Below are 5,833 nucleotides of genomic sequence, written 5' to 3' on the forward strand. Positions count from 1 at the left end.
ATTGAGTAATCCAACTGATTTATAAGGTGGACTTTGTACATGTCCCTTTGAATCCTCTCCAGAAAACCCAGAAACACAATGAAGGTGAAAAATTTGCCTCCACTGATGTTATTTTTCTGATGTGACATGATGCTTTGATGATGCATCAACAAACATTTCAGATTTTTAATACTTTGGACATTTTGAAATATATGAAAATGACTTGTAATAAACCGTCACTGTGAAAAGAAGAAACATTATTTCATAATAAATGAAGGTTTAAAAACCTATTGGATTGTTTCAGAAATACATGGTTATAGTCTGTATTCATATCATTATTTATTAGCCACCAGTCATGAGTCAGCAATAGCAACAAGCCAACGTTGGGTCCAATCTAAAATATATTTTTAGACAAAAATAATCATTTATAGGGCTGGATTTAACTCTAGATTGTAGGTGATTAGTCTTGTGTTGTGCTTTGAATGTTTAATCTGTTAATAAAAAAACATATCTTGCGTTGTTGAAAATAATAATAGTAAATGTTATTTCTATTGCACTTTTCAAATCGAGCTGCAATTACATAATGTTTGAATGGCATTCCTAAAAAGAACAAAGGATAGAATAATTTCACGTACAGCCATGGACTGCAAACTACAGTTAGCCTACAGATCTTACAGGACGTTACTACTTGTGTGACTTCCTGTCCCAATTAACCACCAGCTCAAACACCTGTCTCTGTAGCTAAACGATGCGACCGCGGTTCTATCCGTATAAAGTCCTTAATATGTCCATGTCTTCGTTTACCACCTGGTTGAAGAAGCAGTAAATGTATCTACAGAAGTTAAATACCTGTGTTTGGATCGTTGATACAGTAATTATCGAAACAGTTTGTACAGGTGTTGGTTCTAATCGCAATTAGCGTCACTGGCCTAGCAGCGGTAATTTAGCAGCCTAGTTTACGTTGATGGTGTGATGGCTAACAGCTATGGATAACTTGTTAGGACACAAGCTAAAACCAAATAGCTCGAAATTAAGATTGCATTTAGGTTAATTGTCTTTTAATTAAATTGAACTGACTGAAGAGAAGGACATTTTAACTCGTTTATTAGATCGGGTTCCTTGGAGAGGACCGAGAAGATCTCATTTGACCCCAGTGACCCTCCGGACCATCCATTCTAGCATCAACCTTTAAGGAGCTCAGCCTGAAGATCCACCAAACTGCTCCCATCTATCCATCGCTCGTGTTCCAGGCTTCAGGTTAAACACCATGGATCCGTGAGTACTTACATTGAACATTTTGTTTTGGGATCTAGCCCACATACATAGTCAATGACTGCATATCTTTGAACTCAACTGAATAGATATATATATATATATATATATATATATATATATATATATATATATATATATATATATGAGTCCGCTAAATGATTAAAATGGTCCACCTGTAACGCTATGTCAGTCCTGCACTTTTTAAATTAGGTTTTATTGGATAATTATTCTTTTTCTATTATTATAGTTGCAGGATGAGTGCAGAAACAAAAGACGATTTTTTTTTTTAACTTAATTTTCACGATTCACTTTATACGGTATTATCTTTTAAACTCTTCCCACAATTCGGTGTAAATTATTTCCAATTGTGTCCCAAAGTGCAAGAAAACAGGCTATTGTCGTTGAGATTGCACAATCAAATGTTTATCACTCTGAAATATTGCAGTTTTCTTTGGTGCCAGCGCACAACTATGGTGAAGTGTTGTAGTGCAGGGACCTGCAAGAACCATCATCTGACCTAATATATATGATTTATATTTTTTTATTCCCAGCCATGAAAAAGAGTTTTGCAGAAGAGCACTAGACTTATGATACAATGCCAGAATAGATCAAGTCAAGCATATTGTACTGTTGTCTTATTCCCGAATGTCTGACCGCTAGCTCCCGCAGTGTGTTAGTTCTACCACGGGCCGCATTCGCAAACATTCCATTTTTTTCCATTATTTTCCTAGACTGGGGAGGCCCGCCAAAGTCTATTTTACCCTGCCATAGTTTATAATAAACGACTCCGGTCGTGTCAGCTTTACAGCACCCCTTGCCCCGCTCCGGGGCCGTTAAATGAGTGCTTTTTGTGCCTTCTCCCCCTGCAGGGAGTGATGGAGCCCCCTATTCCCGTCGCAGCTGTTAACCGGGGCAGTCAGTCGTCAGCGGTGTCAGCAACGAACCACGACCCGTCTTGAAACACCGACCCTGTAAAAATAGTGTTTCAAATAAGAGTCCTGCATTAACAATGTTAAAAGTATAAAGGGGAAAAGCATCAAAATATGCTTCAAGTACCAAAACAATTTATTTTTCATAGAGCTAGCATATTCATTTTGCTCAATTTGTGCAGTGTGCATTTCAAATGGCAATAAAAAGAACAGTGTGATCTTTCATCTAGGGCTATAGTTTAATCAGTGAATCCATACTTGTACTTGTACATGGCTGCTCGGGCAGAACTCACCAAGCCAGCAGGGCTCCTCTATGTCAACAGAGCTCTACAAAATGTAACAATAAGTAACAAGTAGGTTGAAAAATAACAAATAAATCTATCACATTGTTGTCTGTCCCTGGCTTGAAGAGTAAAAATAAATATAATTTTTAATTGAATGAAATTTAGATTACATTTATAATACATTTCTTTATTGCTTTTGTGACACTCCAATGTTATTTTGCTACTTACAAATAACAAAAGATTGTAGCCCCTCTATTTTTAACAGAGTACATTTACTGTACAGGTTGCAATCACGCTGCTCTCATTCTTCTCGTCCCGTCTGCCATTTTATCATCAGTGAATGCATCATGGTATATAGTGCTTGCTTAGTGACAATAGGTTGTGCACTACTTTTCATGATGCATTGTGGGATACTTTGAGTCCACTCTATTGATTTTAATGCGATAAAGGTGAGGTAAGGTGAGCCACAATCTTTGGTTTATTTTCAGCTTCCTGTGTTCTTGAAAGCAAATAATTTACCACAGCAAGAACATCCAGGCTTTACAACAGTAAGCTGCAGCCCTTTTATGTCCGTACCCATATCAGTATAATTCAAACGAACATTGCTCATACCCCTTTTGAAGTACAGTTAACTGCAACAAAAGTCAAACATTAGTTTAGAAATACATGATATTGTGTTCCTTTGTCATTTTTTAAAAATTGTATCTTTCTTGTAATGGAAACAACTCGGTTTGTGATTTTTCGGTTAATGTAACTAAGACAATCATCATCCGATATCCTGGCTCCAACTCCTTTGTTAATTTTTTACTTTGGGCCTTTTTGGATGTGAACAGTTTACCACAGTTTCAATACAAAAGCTTAAGGCCATCATTGTACGTGCTGTACTTGAGGATTACCACTTTATGCATTTGAATACTTCTACTACACTACATTTTTACTGCTCTAAATGAAGCTTAGCGAAAGTTCTTTCAGGTAGACTAGCTTTACACTCCTGTTCATTCATATAGTCATTCACTCTGTCACCATGTATACTCTATCAGGTGATTGGGAGGCGTTCACGTAAAGTTAACCAACCAGTTTCGACCACGGTTGCCTTTAGCCAATGCTGTCAAACTTTAAAAAGATGCTCTCTGCTGTGGTCAGTTGTCATTGCAGTATAATTCAGATGTGACCCTCCTCCACCCCAGTCACCGCCAGTCGTCAGCACAGGCATGATTAGGATTGCAGGAAGTCCCTTCATCATCACCACCACCACCAGTGTCTGGACTCCAGGGGGATTGTGCTTCGCTGATCTCAGCGTTGGGCCCCTCTGATATGCGGCTTGCCAATGGAGTCCAATAGCCAAAGACTTTGTACTATTCATTCTTATGCATGTGTAATCAATTATTGTTAATTTTTATTGAAGTCTCTCCTGATTGAAATGCATTTGACAGCTTTAATTACAAGTGACTTTGCAGACTCCGATGATTGATACAAAATATATATTCAACAAATCACTGTGTTTCCCCCAGGGTTTTGTAAAACTATGGTGGGTGGACATCAGACCTTCTAGAGAAGTATGTGTACATGCTCCCCAGCAAGAAAACTTTGTACATTGTAAAGTTAAGTGCATCAACCTCGTATATTTAAGATCAAAATTAAGAGGCTATATCTATGAAGAGCGTTATGCTTTTGGAAGAAATGTTGTGCTCTTGTTTTGCGGTGGGATGTAACGTACATTTACTCAATTACTGTACGTAAGTACAATTTTGAGTATTTCCTTTTTTTGTCACTCAAAAAATGATATAGGCCTACCATTTAAATTTTGAAATCGGCCATTCTGCACAATGAGTATACTGTTACTTTTGGTACTTTAAATACATTTTGATACCAATACTTTTGAACTATTACTTGATTAACTTTTTGATTGCAGGACTTGTACTTGTAACAAGAGTATTGTTACACTGTACTCTAGTACACAATTTATTCAAAACACATTGGTTGTATTTAAATATGAATGGTGATTACACGGCAAAAAAGTCACACTCACAAAACATGCTAAACGAGACGGGGTCCTTCTGACAGGTCTGGTAGGTTTTCTACATCACTGCAGATTGTGCACTGAGGACCAATAATTGATAGAAAACACTGAACTAATGAAAAAGATTAATTGTCAAAAATGTCATATAATGTCAGGGTACAGTATGTCACATAAAAACTCAAAATAAAGTGTAGTGTGTACAAAAATCAAAGCATAATATTTTGCTAAAATTCAAAGTAAAGTATGTCAAAAAAGGTTTTACAAAGTTATAGTCTAGTATGTCAAAAACTATAGTCATGATGTGTTGAAAAAGTCATTGTGTATTTTTAAAAAAAAGTCATTGAAAAGTCATTATAAAATAAGTCAGAAAAATTTATGTAACTAAGTGTAATGTGTCAGGGAAAAAAAATGTTAGTATATTATGTTTAAGCAAATAATAAAAAATGTCATGTTAAAGTTTGTCTATAGAATTCATGGAATAATATTTTTTAAAAAGCCATTAAAAATGTATAATCTAGTATGTAAAAACAAAAATTAAAAGTTAAAGCATAGTCTTAAAAATCATAGTATAGTTTGTTTTAAAAATCATTGAAAGGTGATACAATATCATGCCGTACAAAATCATGAGTAGTCAAAGTTAGTATGTCAAGAAAAAGTCATGGTACAGAATGTCAAAAAGACTTAAGTGTCATGTTATAGTGAATCAAAAAATTATTAAAAAGTCACAGTATATTTTGTCAAAAAAATAACAGCATAGTATTTCGAATAACTTCATGGTACAGTATGTTGAAAAAAGTCATAGTATTTCATTTAGTATTTCATATATTATCTCAGAATAATTGATGAAAGTCATAGTAGTGTTTCAGACAGTCGTAGTATGTCGAAATAAGTCATTAAAAAGTTATAGTATGTGGAAAAAGTCATGCAAAAACTCATACTGTAGTATGTTAAAAAATGTAATAAGTCATAAAATGTCATAATATACTAAGTATTTTACCAGTTATAACATACGTCAAAAAAGTAATTTAAAGTTATAGGATGGCATGTCGAAAATAAGTAATAAAAAGCTCATATATTGTTTCAAAAAAATCATTAAATCACAGTATAGTATGTCCAAAAAAAAGTCATAAAACCCACTAGTATTGTTTGTCGAAAAAAAAGGGATAAGAATATCACAGTATAGTAAGTTGGAAAAGTAATAGTATATTTTGAAATTCACAGAAAAGTCATAGTTTGTCAGAAAGTCATTGTATAGTGTGTAAAAAAAAAACATTTTACAAATGTCATAAAAACAGTTGTAGTATAGTATCTCATAAAAAAGATTTCAGACAGAAGTACATGAAAGA

The sequence above is a fragment of the Anoplopoma fimbria genome, chromosome 8, assembly GCF_027596085.1.
Source record: "Anoplopoma fimbria isolate UVic2021 breed Golden Eagle Sablefish chromosome 8, Afim_UVic_2022, whole genome shotgun sequence".
NCBI lineage: Eukaryota > Metazoa > Chordata > Actinopteri > Perciformes > Anoplopomatidae > Anoplopoma > Anoplopoma fimbria.